The following is a 16601-nucleotide window of genomic DNA, read 5'->3' on the forward strand; positions in this document are numbered from 1 at the left end:
AGACATGAACGCTTTGCTATTAGTACACACCCCGGGGGCCAATGTCGGACCTCCATGATTTGCAATGATGCCCCGTTTGAAATTGAAGGACTAGAACTCCTTGTCTCTCCCATCATACTGAAGTCCTGTAGCATTGATCTCATTCTAGGAATGGATTGGTTGAAAGCGCATACTGCTTCTATAGTTTGCACCACTAAGACTGTCCATCTGCTACACCCTTCTGATGAAATAATTACTTATCAGGCTCATCTGGTTCAGAATGCCGAGGCACGGCTTTATGCCTTGAATGCATTGAACGCTGCACCACTCGAGGGCATTGAAAACATTCCCGTCGTTCATGAATTCCAAGACGTCTTTCCGGAAGAACTTCCAGGGATTCCCCCTGCTAGAGCTATTGAATTTATCATCAACTTGAAACCATGCACCACCCCTATAGCCAAATGACCCTACAAGATGCCGCCGCATGAACTCATTGAGCTTAAGGAGGAAATCGACAAATCTCTTCGCAAAGGTTTCATTCACCCTAGTTGCTCTCCTTGGGGAGCACCTTCTCTCTTTGTTAAGAAGAAGGATGGGACAAACCGATTAGTCCGAGATTATCGTCCTATTAACCAAGCCACTATCTAGAACAAATATCCCCTCCCTCTGATCAATAATCTTCATGATCAACTAGCTGGTTCATTAGTGTTCTCCAAACTCGACTTGAGCTTGGGTTACCACCAGATCCGTGTTTGTGAAGTGGATATCCCAAAGACCGCCTTCGTGACCCGATATGGATCATACAAGTACACCGTCATGTCATTCGGCTTAACTAATGCTCCAGCCACCTTCTCTCGCCTGATGAACTATATATTCATGGATTACCTTGACAAGTCCGTCATGGTTTATCTGGATGATATCCTGGTATTTTCCAAGAACAAGGAAGAACATGCTGAACATTTTCGTCTTGTGCTGGAAAAGCTACGGGAGCATCAACTATATGCTAAATATTCCAATGTGAATTATGGCTCCCCGAAGTAACCTATCTTGGGCATGTCATCTCCAAGGATGGTATTGCTATCAACCCTGAATGAGTCCAGGATATTCTTGATTGGACTCCTCCGAATAATGTCAAGCAAGTCCGAAGTTTTCTCAGTCTCGCCAGCTATTGCCGTCGATTCATCGAGAACTTCTCCAAGATCGCTAGGCCTCTGACTAACCTATTGCATAAGGGTGTCAAGTTCCAATGGACAGACAAGTGTCAGGAAAATTTCCAGGCGCTCAAAGACAAGTTGACTTCTGCCCCAGTGCTTGCTCCACCTGATACTAAGAAGGACTTCATCATTTATTGCGATGCTTCTCGTCAAGGATTAGGTTGTGTCCTAATGCAAGAGCGCAGAGTGATTGCTTATGCTTCTCGTCAACTACACCCTCACGAAGAAAACTACCCAGTTCACGACCTCGAGCTTGTTGTTGTCATTCATGCTCTAAAATAGTGGCGACATTACCTTCTCAGCAATCATTGCGAGATCTTCACCAACCACCGAATTCTGAAGTATCTTTTTACTCAGCCAGATCTGAACCTCCGTCAGTAGAGATGGATGGAGACTGTTGCAGACTTTAACGTGGGTATATCCTATACCCCAGGCAAGGCTAATGTAATGGCTGATGCCTTGAGCTGCAAGTCTTACTGCAATCACCTCCAGGTTCACAAAGTTCAGCCCTCGCTTGTTGAAGAATTTAGAAAGCTGAACCTTCATATTGTCCCCCCTAGTGCACTCGCCCCCTCCTCCCGAGTACGGCAAGATGAACCTCCATGTTGTTACCCAAGGTTCTCTCAATACCCTGGTTGCTATACCAGATCTCGTGAACAACGTCAAAATGATACAAAAGTATGACTCTCAAGCCCACAAGATTAAGCGCTACCTCGCCAAAGGCAAGCCCTCATTCTTCACTATTGCTGATGATGGCACCTTGTACTTCAAGGGCCGCCTAGTGGTGCCATGTTCAAAGGAAAGCTAGGATATGACACATGAGGTTATGAAAGAAGCTCATGATATGCCTTTGTCTATTCATCCCGGTAGTACAAATATGTACCAAGACATTCGTCAGAGATTCTGGTGGTCTAATATGAAGCAAGACATTGCTCGATATGTTGTTGTGTGTGACGTTTGCCGTCGTATCAAAGTAGAGCATCAAAGGCCTGCTGGAACTATGCAACCTATCATTATTCCTGAATGGAAATGGGACCATGTTGAAATGGACTTCGTCACTGGGTTTCCCAAATCGCAGAAAGGCAATGATGCTATTCTTGTCGTCATTGACCCTCTTTCTAAAGTTGCACATTTTCTGGCGGTCAAGGAAACGATCACTGCTAGTCAGCTTGCAACTCTCTACATGTCCAGAATTGTTTCACTTCACGGTATTCCACTAGTTATCAGTTCAGACCGTGGCAACTTGTTCACTTCAAGATTCTGGTCAAGTTTCCAAGAAGTTATGGGAACTCATTTGTCGTTCAATGCCGCGTTTCATCCTCAGTCGCAAGGGCAAGTTGAACGTGTCAACCAAGTTCTCGAAGACATGCTTCGAGCTTGTGTAATTTCCTTCGGCAAGAAATGGGAGGAATCTCTTCTGTATGCCGAGTTCTCTTATAATAATAGCTATCAAGCTAGTCTGAAGATGGCCCCCTTCGAAGTGTTATATGGACGAAAGTGTCGAACCCCTCTGAACTGGTCAGAAACTGGGGAACGTCCACTCTTTGGTCCGGATATCATCCAACAGGCCGAAGAACAAGTCCGCATTATTCGCTAGAATCTCAAGACTGCTCAGTCACGTCAGAAAAGTCAGTATGACCGTCATCACAAAGACATGGTCCATCAACCTGGCGAAAAGGCTTATCTTTGAGTTACACCAATGAAGGGTGCTCACCACTTTGGGATCAAGGGCAGCTAGCTCCTCGCTATATCAGTCCCTTCAGTATTCTCGAAAGGCGTGGAAAAGTGGCATACCAACTGGAGCTTCCGCCGAACCTTTCTCAGGTTCACGATGTGTTCCACGTGTCACAACTCCGCAGTTGCTTCAAGGACCCAATCCGAGCAGTGGATCATGAAGTGCTCGAATTGCAACAGGACCTCTCCTATAAAGAGCATCTGGTCCGCATTGTTGACCAAGCCGAACGCCGCACACATCAGAAGGCGATCAAATCCCTCAAGGTCCAGTGGTCACATCACTCTGAAGAAGAAGCCACTTGGGAACGCGAGGATCGCCTGCGTGATGAATACCCCACAGTGTTTCCCTCTACCTCCTAAAATCCCGGGAGGAGATTTCTTGTAGTGGAGGAGTTTTGTAACGCCCGGATAATCATGCTACAGTAAACCCATGCTAATGATGCCACATCACCTTCGTTACTGTTGCTAATCTCTCATTAGATCAAAACCGATTCGAAATTCAATTCAAAATATGACAAACAACAAAAGTTTTCAAACATTGAAACAAAAATGTTTGGTGGGTGTCAAATATTGCATTGGTAATTATTGTGGAGAAAACTCATTTTTAGAAAATGCCTAAATATTTTAAAATGATTTAAAACAGAAAAGAAGATAAATAAAAAGAAAAAGTGAAAATAAAACAAAAGAAAAGAAAAAACAAGAAAAGTCGCCCCCTGGCCCAACTGGGCCTTGGCCCAGCCGACCGGCCCATCTACCCCCATGGCCTACTGATACGTCTCCAATGTATCTATAATTTTTGATTGCTCCATGCTATTATATTATCTATTTTGGATGTTAATGGGCTTTATTTTACACTTTTATATCATTTTTGGGACTAACCTACTAACCGGAGGCCCAGCCCAAATTGCTGTTTTTTTTGCCTATTTTAGGGTTTCGAAGAAAAGGAATATCAAACGGAGTCCAAACGGAATGAAACATTCAGGAACGTGATTTTCTCAACAAACATGATCCAAGAGAGTTGGAGTGGGAGTCAAGAAACAATGGAGGAAGGCACGAGGCAGGGGGCGCGCCTACCCCCTGGGCGCGCCCTCCACCCTCGTGGGCCCTCCGTTGCTCCATCGACGTACTTCTTCCTCCTTTATAAGTCCACGTACCCCCCAAACATCCAGGAGCACCACGAAAACCTAATTCCACCGCCACAACCTTCTGTACCCGAGAGATCCCATCTTGGGGCCTTTTCCGGAGCTCCGCCGGAGGGGGCATTGATCATGGAGGGCCTCTACATCAACTCCATGGCCTCTCCGCTAATGTGTGCGTAGTTTACTTCAGACCTACAGGTCCATAGTTATTAGCTAGATGGCTTCTTCTCTCTCTTTGGATCTCAATACAAAGTTCTCCTCGATCTTCTTGGAGATCTATTCGATGTAATCTTCTTTTGTGGCATTTTTGTTGAGATCCGATGAATTGTGGGTTTATGATCCAGATTATCTATGAACAATATTTGATTCTCCTCTGAATTCTTTTATATATGATTGGTTTATCTTTTCAAGTCTCTTTGAATTATCAGTTTGGTTTGGCCTACTAGATTGATCTTTCTTGCAATGGGAGAAGTCCTTAGCTTTGGGTTCAATCTTGCGGTGCTCGATCCTAGTGACAAAAAGGGAACCGACACATATTGTATTGTTGCCATCGAGGATAAACAGATGGGGTTTACATCATATTGCATGAGTTTATCCCTCTACATCATGTCATCTTCCTTAAAGCATTACTTTGTTCTTATGAACTTAATACTCTAGATGCATGCTGGATAGCTGTCGATGTGTGGAGTAATAGTAGTAGATGCAGAATCGTTTCGGTCTACTTGTCTCGGACGTGATGCCTATATACATGATCATACCTAGATATTCTCATAACTAGGCTCAATTCTATCAATTGCTCGACAGTAATTCGTTTACCCACCGTAATACTTATGCTCTTGAGAGAAGCCACTAGTGAAACCTATGGCCCCCAGGTCTATCTTCCATCATATTAATCTTCCAATACCTAGTTATTTCTTTTGCCTTTTATTTTACTTTGTGTCTTTATCATAAAAATACCAAAAATATTATCTTATCATATCTATCAGATCTCACTCTCGTAAGTGACCGTGAAGGGCTTGACAACCCCTTTATCGCATTGGTTGCGAGATTATTATTTGTTTTTGTAGGTGCGTGGGACTTGAGCGTGATCTCCTACTGGATTGATACCTTGCACTACAAAAAAAGACATATCCGTGACATTTTGGGCCGAACGAATTTTCTTTCTGTCATACATATGACACTTCTATGACGATGATTGTGACAAAACTCGGTATCATCATAGATGTGGTGGGCTCCTACTTCTATGACAAAAAATCATGACAGAAAATGGGCTTTTCATCCTGGGCGGGCTGGAGACGCAGCTGCATGACATTATTTGGGCCATCCATGACGAAAAAACCGCGGTAGAAGCCAGGGCGAGGAAAATTTCGGGGAGTTCCCGGTTATGGTGGGAGGTCGGGGGCCGAGCGATGCGCGTTTCTCTCGTACATGTATGCGCGTGTGTGTGAGGCGTTGGCTCTAACTGAACCCGAGCGAGGGGTTGGGCTCTAACTGAACTCGAGAGATTGCACTACAGGCTACACGTTACTGAACCTGAGCGATCGATCGATGGCTGTTAACTGAACCCGATCGAGCGATTCCTTCGCTACTGCTGCTAACTGAAGCCGATCGATGCTGCCTCTAGGATGAACAGTGAGTGTTGCGGGGGGGGGGGGGGTTGGATGAACAGTGAGCGGTGGCGTTGCCTCTGGATGAACAGGACCCCGTGGTGTGGTGGAGGGCTGGATGAACAGTAGATGGTGGAGGGGTGCCTGTGGAGGGGTGGTTGAACAGGACCCCGTGGTGTGGAGGGCTGGATGAACAGTAGATGGTGGAGGGGTGCCCGTGGAGGGGTGGTTGAACAGTAGCCGGTGGAGTAGCGCGCGGTGGAGGCTGGATGAACAGGAGCCCGTGGAGGCTGGAGGAGGTCGACGGTGGAGATGAATAGTATCCTGTGGAGTCCCGTTTTGCGGTACGCCACACCCCTCTCGATGAACATGACCCCCATTTCAACCGTAGCGCTCCAACACAAGTCCGTTTCGTCCGTTTTGTGGTACGCCACACCCCTCCCGATCAACAGGACCCCCGTTTTGACCGTAGGAGGTCCGTTTCGTCCGTTTTGCGGTACGCCACACCCCTCCCGATCAACAGGACCCCCGTTTCGACCGTAGGAGGTCCGTTTCCTCTGTTTTGCGGTACGCCAGACCCCTCCCGATCAACAGGACCCCGTTCCGAACATAGGAGGTCCGTTTCCTCCGTTGTTTGGTATGCCAGGCCTCGTTTCCATCGCCTGTTCCGTCCAAGCCCTCCCGATGAACACGACCACACATTCCGTTCCGACCCAACCGGTTTGCTCCCACGCGTTCCGTTGCCTCCCGATGAACACGACGCATTCCGTTGCCTCCCCATGAACATGACACATTCCGTTGCCTCCCCATGAACATGACAACGACGCTGTTTCTCCGTTCCGACCCAGCCATGTACACGAGCCCTGGCCGTACGTATGCGTGAGTAGGCGTTCGAGACCCCGCCCGTATGTACACATACGTGGCCGTATTTTCTTTCTTGCACCCTAGCCGCTGTACGTACGTGTACATGCTACATGCGCGCCTCTACTACAACACGTACGTGATGACCTACAAGTATAGGGGATCTATCGTAGTCCTTTCGATAAGTAAGAGTGTCGAACCCAACGAGGAGCCGAAGGAAATGATAAGCAATTTTCAGCAAGGTATTCTCTACAAGTACTGAAATAAGTGGTAACAAATAGTTTTGTGATAAGATAATTTGTAACGAGCAACAAGTAACAAAAGTAAATAAAGTGCAGCAAGGTGTCCCAATCCTTTTTGTAGCAAAGGACAAGCCTGGACAAACTCTTATATAAGGAAAAGCGCTCCCGAGGACACATGGAAATATCGTCAAGCTAGTTTTTGTCACGTTCATATAATTCGTGTTTGGTACTTTGATAATTTGATATGTGGGTGGACCGGTGCTTGGGTGCTGTTCTTACTTGAACAAACATCCCACTTATGATTAACCTCTATTGCAAGCATCCACAACTACAACAAAAGTATTAAGGTAAACCTAACCATAGCATGAAACATATGGATCCAAATCAGCCCCTTACGAAGCAACACATAAACTAGGGTTTAAGCTTCTGTCACTCTGGCAACCCATCATCTACTTATGACTTCCCAATGCTTTCCTCTAGGCCCAAATAATGGTGAAGTGTTATGTAGTCGACGTTCACATAACACCACTAGAGGCTAGACAACATACATCTCATCAAAATATCAAACGAATACCAAATTCACATGACTACTAATAGCAAGACTTCGCCCTTGTCCTCAGGAACAAACGTAACTACTCACAAAGCATAAACATGTTCATACTCAGAGGGGTATTAATATGCATATTGGATCTGAACATATGATCTTCCACCAAATAAACCAACTAGCATCAACTACAAGGAGTAATCAACACTACTAGCAACCTACTAGCACCAATCCCGGACTTGGAGACAAGAATTGGATACAAGAGATGAACTAGGGTTTGGAGATGAGATGGTGCTAGTGAAGATGTTGATGGAGATTGCCCTCTCCCGATGAGAGGAGCGTTGGTGATGACGATGGCGATGATTTCCCCTCCGGGAGGGAAGTTTCCCTGGCAGAATAGCTCTGCCGAAGCTCTAGATTGGATCCACCAAGGTTCCTCCTCGTGGCGGCGAAGTTTCATCCCGAAAGGTTGCTTCTTATTTTTTTCTTGACGAAGGACCTCATATAGCAGAAGATGGTCATCGGAGAGCCACCAGGGGCCCACGAGGTAGGGGGGCGCGCCCTAGGGGGGGCGCCCCCACCCTCGTGGACAGGGTGTGGGCCCCCTGGTCTTCATCTTTGGCGAGGATTTTTCATTATTTATTATAAGGTGTTCTGTGGAGTTTCAGGACTTTTGGAGTTGTGCAGAACAGGTCTCTAATATTTGCTCCTTTTCCAGCCCAGAATTCCAGCTGCCAGCATTCTCCCTCCTTATGTAAACCTTGTAAAATAAGAGAGAATAGCCATAAGTATTGTGACATAATGTGAAATAACAACCCATAATGCAATAAATATCGATATAAAAGCATGATGCAAAATGGACGTATCAACTCCCCCAAGCTTAGACCTCGCTTGTCCTCAAGCGAAAGCGGATAACAATAAATATGTCCCCATGTTTAGAGGTAGAGGCATCGATAAAAATAAAATACGGACATGAAGGCATCATGATTATTCTCATAACAGCAACATATATAGATATTGTCATATGATTACTTATGTTGAAGTGATGATCTATTCACAATGCAAAAGTATGAATCAGAAACCTTATTGAGAACCAACAAACTAGAACCTCAGTCATTGAAGCAATTGCAATTTATCATAACATCAGAAAGAGTCTATGTTAGAGCTAAAAAGCAAGTCCACACACTCAACTATCATCTAGTCCTTCATAATTGTTAACACTCATGCAATACTTGTGGTTACGGAGTTTTAATCAGACGCAGAGAAAGATAGGGGCTTATAGTTTTGCCCCACAACCTTTTACCTCGAGGGTAATGTCAACAATAATAACTCATGCCCCCTACATCAAATTAGATATATCTATCAGGATCTTTCCAACACACTATGCTTGCCAAAGGATAAAATGTAAAAAGGAAAGGTGAAGATCACCATGACTCTTGCATAAGGTAGAAGATAATAATAAAAGATAGGCCATTCGCAGAGGGAAGCAGAGATTGCCATGCGCTTTAATGGTTGGATGCACAAAATCTTAATGCGAAAGAACGTCACTTTATATTGCCCCTTGTGATATGAACCTTTATTATGCAGTCCATCACTTTTATTACTTCCACATCACAAGATCGTATAAAGCTTATTTCTCCCAGACTAATCATACATATTTAGAGCAATTTTTATTGCTTTGCACCAATGACAACTTACTTGAAGGATCTTACTCAATCCATAGGTAGATATGGTGGACTCTCATGGCAAAATTGGTTTAAGGGTATTTGGAAGCACAAGTAGTATTTCTACTTGGTGCTGAGAATTTGGCTAGCAAGAGGGGGAAAGGCAAGCTCAACATGTTGGAGGATCCATGACAACATACTTTATCTCAGATATAAGAAAACATAACTCATCACATTGTCTTCCTTGTCCAATATCAGCTCTTTAGCATGTCATATTTTAATGAGTGCTCACAATCATAAAAGATGTCAATGATAATATATTTATATGTGAAGACCTCTCTTTCCTTATTACTTCCTATTAATTGCAAAGATGACCAAAGTTATGTCTGCCAACTCCCAACAACTTTTAATCATCACTCTTTCTATGTGAAGTCATTACTCTCAATAAGATCAATATGAACTTTTGTTTCTTTTTATTCTTTTTCTCTTTTCTTTTATACATCCAAGATCATAGCAAGAAAATCAGACCCTTGACTCAACACTAATCTTTATTGTATAGCTCACGGACTCAATTACATAGAGAGATCATAAAGCAAAACTTAAAACTAGATCATGCCATAAACTTTATTCTACTAGATCAAAATACTACTAATAGGATTGAACTAAGGAAAATGGTAAAGATAGGAGTTGTGATTGTGATACGATACTGGGGCACCTCCCCCAAGCTTGGCAGCTGCCAAGGGGAGTGCCGCCCTTGAGTGCAAAGATATGCTCCTTCAACAAAATATTTTCACTTTTGAGATACTTGTTTTGAATACGAGTTAACTCAATCATCTGGAAAGCTTCGATCTCAGCTGGGGTAAGAAGGTTGTGATCAAGTTGAAGGGTGTCTTTTGTTGCTGAAGCTTGGTTCTCCGTGGCCTTCTTGATCCCTTCATCCTTGTTGATCTCCATAGGTTCTTCCCTCTTCAGCTCTATCTTCATTAGCTAGGCATCTTTGTCACCGTTGTTGGAGGAGGGGGACGACATGATGCCTGGTCTTGACAACCCTGACAGAGAATAGCCCAAAACAAGAACAGAGGATATTTGCGTGATACGGGAGTCAAAACCTTCGGGAGAATATATAGTGAATTTTTACCGACCAAAATATGTATCGTGCAAGAAAACAGAGTCCGGAAGGCACACGAGGTGCTCATGAGGTAGGGGGGGGGCGCCCAGGGGGGTAGGGCGCGCCCTCCACCCTTGTGGGGCCGTCGTGTCCTTCCCGGACTGCTATTTAATTTTCTATATTTCTAAATATTCCAAAACAGAGAAATATTGCCTTAAAAATTGTTTTGGAGTCGGTTTACTTACCGTACCACATACCTATTCCTTTTCGGAGTCTGAAACGTTCTGGAAAGTGTCCCTTATGTATTCCTTCGGGGTTACGGTTTCAATAATATTGGTTTCAACATTTATGGGATTACGTGAGATATAATGTTTGATTCTTTGACCGTTTACCACTTTCGGATTTGTGCCTTCAAAGTTGTTGATTTTTATGGCGCCAGAATGATAGACCTCCTCAATAACATAGGGGCCTTCCCATTTAGAGAGAAGTTTTCCTGCAAAAAAATCTTAAACAAGAGTTGTATAGCAATACATAATCACCTACATTAAACTCACGCTTTTGTATCCTTTTGTCATGCCATCTTTTAACTTTTTCTTTAAACAACTTGGCATTTTCATAAGCTTGGGTTCTCCATTCATCAAGTGAGCTAATATCAAATAACCTTTTTTCACCGGCAAGTTTGAAATCATAGTTGAGCTCTTTAATAGCCCAATATGCCTTATGTTGTAGTTCGAGAGGTAAGTGACATGCTTTTCCATATACCATTTTATACGAAGACATACCCATAGGATTTTTATATGTAGTTCTGTAGGCCCATAATGCATCATCAAGTTTCTTGGACCAATTCTTTCTAGACCTATTGACTAGTCTTTTTTAAAATTAATTTGAGTTCTCTATTACTCAATTCTACTTGACCACTAGACTGTGGGTGATACGGAGATGCAATTCTATGATTGACGTCATATTTAGCAAGCATTTTACGGAAAGCACCATGAATAAAATGTGAACCACCATCAGTCATTAAATATCTAGGGACTCCAAACCTCGGAAAAAAACCTCTTTAAGCATTTTAGTAGAAGTGTTATGATCAACACTACTAGTTGGAATAGCTTCTACCCACTTAGTAACGTAATCAACAACAACTAAAATATGTGTATATCCATTAGAGGCAGGAAAGGGTCCCATATAATCAAAGCCACAAACATCAAATGGTTCAATAACAAGTGAATAATTCATAGGCATTTCTTGACGTCTACTAATATTACCAATTCTTTGACATTCATCACAAGATAGGACAAACTTACGGGCATCCTTGAGGAGAGTAGGCCAATAAAAACCGGATTGCAATACCTTATGTGCAGTACTACCTCCCACATGGTGTCCTCCATAAGTTTCGGAGTGGCACTTGCATAGGATCTGTTCCTGTTCATGCTTAGGTACACAACGTCTAATAACACCATCTACTCCTTCTTTATAAAGATGTGGGTCATCCCAAAAGTAATGTCTCAAATCATAGAAGAACTTTTTCTTTTGTTGGTATGTGAAGCTAGGTGGTATGAATTTAGCAGCAATGTAATTAGCATAATCAGCATACCAATGAGTACTACGAGAAGTACTTATGACATTTAATTGTTCACCAGGAAAGCTATCATCAATAGGTAGTGGGTCATCAAGAACATTCTCTAACCTAGATAAGTTGTCTGCAACGGGGTTCTCAGCTCCTTTTCTATCAACAATATGCAAATCAAATTCTTGTAGCAAGAGAACCCATCTAATAAGTCTAGGCTTAGCATCTTTCTTCTCCATAAGATATCTAATAGCAGCATGATCAGTGTGGATAGTTACTTTAGAATCAACAATATAAGATCTGAACTTATCACAAGCAAATACAACTGCTAAAAGTTCTTTTTCAGTAGTAGCATAATTTCTTTGAGCATTGTCTAGAGTCTTACTAGCATAATGGATAACATTTAATTTCTTATCAACTCTTTGCCCTAGAACAACACCTACAGCATAATCACTAGCATCACACATAATTTCAAAGGGTAAATTCCAATCAGGTGGCTGAACAACAGGTGCAGAGACTAATGCTTTCTTAAGTATTTCAAATGCTTCTACACAATCATCATCAAAGACAAATGGTATATCTTTTTGTAATAAATTATTCAGAGGCCGAGAAATTTTTGAGAAGTCCTTAATGAACCTCCTATAAAATCCGGCGTGACCAAGGAAACTTCTTATACCTTTGATGTCCTTGGGACATGGCATCTTTTCAATAGCATCAACCTTGGCTTTATCAACTTCAATACCTCTTTCAGAAACTTTATGCCCCAAGACAATACCTTCATTAACCATAAACTGGCACTTTTCCCAATTCAAGGCAAGATTAGTTTCATCACATCTCTGCAAAACTCGATCAAGATTGCTCAAGCAATCATCAAAAGAAGATCCATAGACGGAAAAGTCGTCCATGAAAACCTCACAAATCTTTTCACAAAAGTCAGAGAATATAGCCATCATGCATCTTTGAAAGGTAGCAGGTGCATTACATAAACCAAAAGGCATACGTCTATAAGCAAAAGTACCAAAAGGGCATGTAAAAGTAGTCTTTGATTAATCTTTAGCCGACACAGGTATTTGAGAGAAACCAGAGTAACCATCTAGAAAGCAGTAGTGTGTATGTTTGCATAATCTTTCTAGCATTTGATCGATAAAAGGTAAGGGGTAATGATCTTTCTTAGTAGCATTATTTAATTTGCGAAAATCAATTACCATCCTATAACCTGTAGTAATTCTTTGTGGAATCAATTCATCTTTAGCATTAGGAACCACAGTTAAAGCTTTAGCATGATCCTTTATCCTAACAGGGAAAGGTGGTTTCTCAACATAACAAGTAGGAACAATAGGATCATCATAAGTGACAGTCTTTTCTTCAACTTTAATTGATGCAGCTACTTTTACTTCTATGGGAGGATGATATTTAAACCACTTATCCTTAGGGAGATCAACATAAGTAGCAAAATATTCACAGAAAGTGGCTACTATCTCAGAATCAAGTCCATATTTAGTGCTAAATTTACGAAAACATCGGTATCCATAAAATATTAAACACAATCAAAACTAGGTGTCATACTTGACTCCTTACCATTGTCGAGGTACCAATCTTCAGAGTTGCATTTAATTCTTTCCAATAAATCCCATTTGAATTCAATAGTCTTCATCATAAAAGAGCCAACACAAGAAGTATCAAGCATGGTGCGATTGTTACCAGAAAGTCGAGCATAAATTTTTTGAATAATCATTTCTCTTGAGAGCTCATGATTGGGGCATGAATATAACATTGACTTAAGCCTCCCCCAAGCTCGAGCGATGCTTTCTCCTTTGCGAGGCCAAAAATTATATATATAATTGCGATCATGATGAACAAGATGCATAGGATAAAACTTCTGATGAAATTCCAATTTCAATCGTTTGTAATTCCAAGACCTCATATCATCACATAGCCTATACCATGTCGATGCATCTCCCCTCAAAGATAAGGGGAAGACCTTCTTCTTAACAACATCTCCGGGTACACCTGCAAGCTCAAATAATCCACAAACTTCATCCACATATATTAGATGTTCATCAGGATGTTTTGTTCCATCTCCTAAAAAAGGATTAGCTAGCAGTTTTTCTATTATACCCAAAGGAACTTCAAAGCAAGTATTTTCATTTTCATTTTCATTTTCAGTAGGTTCAGTAGGTTGAGGAGAAACTCTTTTCTCTACTGGTCGGGGTGAAGATACCCCAAACAAGCCCCTCAGAGGATTACTTTCCATAGTAACAAGTGACAGTAAATTTCAGCACACTATATAAATTTTTCCTTACCAAATTCCACCAACCAAAGGCGCTTCACTCCCCGGCAACAGCGCCAGAAAAGAGTCTTGATGACCCACAAGTATAGGGGATATATCATAGTCCTTTCGATAAGTAATAGTGTCGAACCCAATGAGGAGTAGAAGGAAATGATAAGCAGTTTTCAGCAAGGTATTCTCTGCAAGTACTGAAATAAGTGGTAACAGATAGTTTTGTGATAAGATAATTTGTAACGAGCAACAAGTAACAAAAGTAAATAAAGTGCAGTAAGGTGTCCCAATCCTTTTTGTACCAAAGGACAAGCGTGGACAAACTCTTATATAAGGAAAAGCGCTCCGAGGACACATGGGAATATCGTCTAGTTTTCATCACGTTCATATGATTCGCGTTCGGTAATTTGATAATTTGATATGTGGGTGGACCGGTGCTTGGGTGCTGTTCTTACTTGAACAAACATCCCACTTATGATTAACCTCTATTGCAAGCATCCGCAACTACAACAAAAGTATTAAGGTAAACCTAACCATAGCATGAAACATATGGATCCAAATCAGCCCCTTACGAAGCAACGCATAAACTAGGGTTTAAGCTTCTGTCACTCTAGCAACCCATCATCTACTTATGACTTCCCAATGCTTTCCTCTAGGCCCAAATAATGGTGAAGTGTTATGTAGTCGACGTTCACATAACACCACTAGAGGCTAGACAACATACATCTCATCAAAATATCAAACGAATACCAAATTCACATGACTACTAATAGCAAGACTTCTCCCTTGTCCTTAGGAACAAACATAACTACTCACAAAGCATAAACATGTTCATAATTAGAGGGGTATTAATATGCATATAGGATCTGAACATATGATCTTCCACCAAATAAACCAACTAGCATCAACTACAAGGAGTAATCAACACTACTAGCAACCTACTAGCACCAATCCCGGACTTGGAGACAAGCATTGGATACAAGAGATGAACTAGGGTTTGGAGATGAGATGGTGCTGGTGAAGATGTTGATGGAGATTGCCCTCTCCCGATGAGAGGAGCGCTGGTGATGACGATGGCGATGATTTCCCCCTCTGGGAGGGAAGTTTCCCCGGCAGAACAGCTCTGCCGGAGCTCTAGATTGGATCCACCAAGGTTCCGCCTCGTGGCGGCGGAGTTTCGTCTCGAAAGGTTGCTTCTTATTTTTTTTCTCGACGAAGGACTTCATATAGAAGAAGATGGTCATCGGAGAGCCACCAGGGGGCCCACGAGGTATGGGGCGCGCCCTAGGGGGTGGGCGCCCCCCACCCTCGTGGACAGGGTGTGGGCCCCCTGGTCTTCATCTTTGGCAAGGATTTTTCATTATTTATTATAAGGTGTTCCGTGGAGTTTCAGGACTTTTGGAGTTGTGCAGAATAGGTCTCTAACATTTGCTCCTTTTCCAGCCCAGAATTCCAACTGTCGGCATTCTCCCTGCTTATGTGAACCTTGTAAAATAAGAGAGAATAGCCATAAGTATTATGACATAATGTGAAATAACAGGCCATAATGCAATAAATATCGATATAAAAGCATGATGCAAAATGGACGTATCAGTACGCGCCTCTACTACGACACGTGCACACCTCTACATCCACCAGTATATATGTACGTACACGTTCGCGACCAGAATGACAACGCTACGTACGCTTTGACCAGGTGGGTCTCGACTATCAGGCACTTCCTTGCCTGCGAAGATGTAGCTGGTGGGTCCCAGCAGTCAGGGGGGCGAATTGTTTTTTTTTGCCTGGACGCACTTTCGTGCATGCAAAGATGTAGCTGGTGGGTCCCAGCAGTTAGGGGAAACGTTTTTTTTCGTGAAATACAGTGGCCCGTCTGGTGGGTCCCAGCTATCAGGTGGAGGAATCATTATTTTCCGCATAATAAGGAGGCACTTCCTTGCCGCGGCCATGGACCCAGCTGTCAGCCTCTCCATGTACAGTCCACGTCCGATGGAAGTCGTTCCTTGACCATGTTGACCACGCCGCACCGAGAGCACCAGGGCGGTGGACGACGGCGAGGCCTAGGAAGGGGACGACGGGGAGCCGGGGAAGAAGCGCCAGCGGAAGCCCGCGCGGAGAGGAGTACGAGGGTTCACTGGTTCGGCTGCGGTGTGAGGCTGCCATCGCCGGCGGGCCTAGCCAGCGGTGGGAATAGTAGGGGGCGGTGAGGCCTCCACGGCAGCAGAGCCGTCCACGGGAGGCAGGAGCATGCGGCACGACCGGCGCTGCTTTGGGCGGCTGGAGCAAGAAGACCAGAGGTTGAAGAAGCACTACGACCGTTGGATGGACATCGTACGGTCACTGGAGCTAGAATCGTTCATATTGACTAAAGTTGACAAAGGCCCCCATCCCAGTCAACTTAGTAGGCCCACAAGTCAGCCTCCCACCATGGTGGGTCCCAGCTAGCAGGGGGAGTATTCATTTTTCTGTGCGTAATAAGGAGGCACTTCCAATGGGTCCGAGCTGACAGCGGGGGGAACGTTTTTTCACGAAATACGTTGGCCCGTCCAGTGAGTCCCAGCAGTCAGGGGGGAAACATTTTTTTCGCGAAATAAGGTGGCCCGTGTCGGTGGGAACGACACCTATGGGATCACAAGAATCCCTACTACGGTTAGCGAGGCG

The sequence above is a fragment of the Triticum aestivum genome, chromosome 3A (genome assembly GCF_018294505.1).
Source record: "Triticum aestivum cultivar Chinese Spring chromosome 3A, IWGSC CS RefSeq v2.1, whole genome shotgun sequence".
In the NCBI taxonomy this organism is placed as follows: Eukaryota; Viridiplantae; Streptophyta; class Magnoliopsida; order Poales; family Poaceae; genus Triticum; species Triticum aestivum.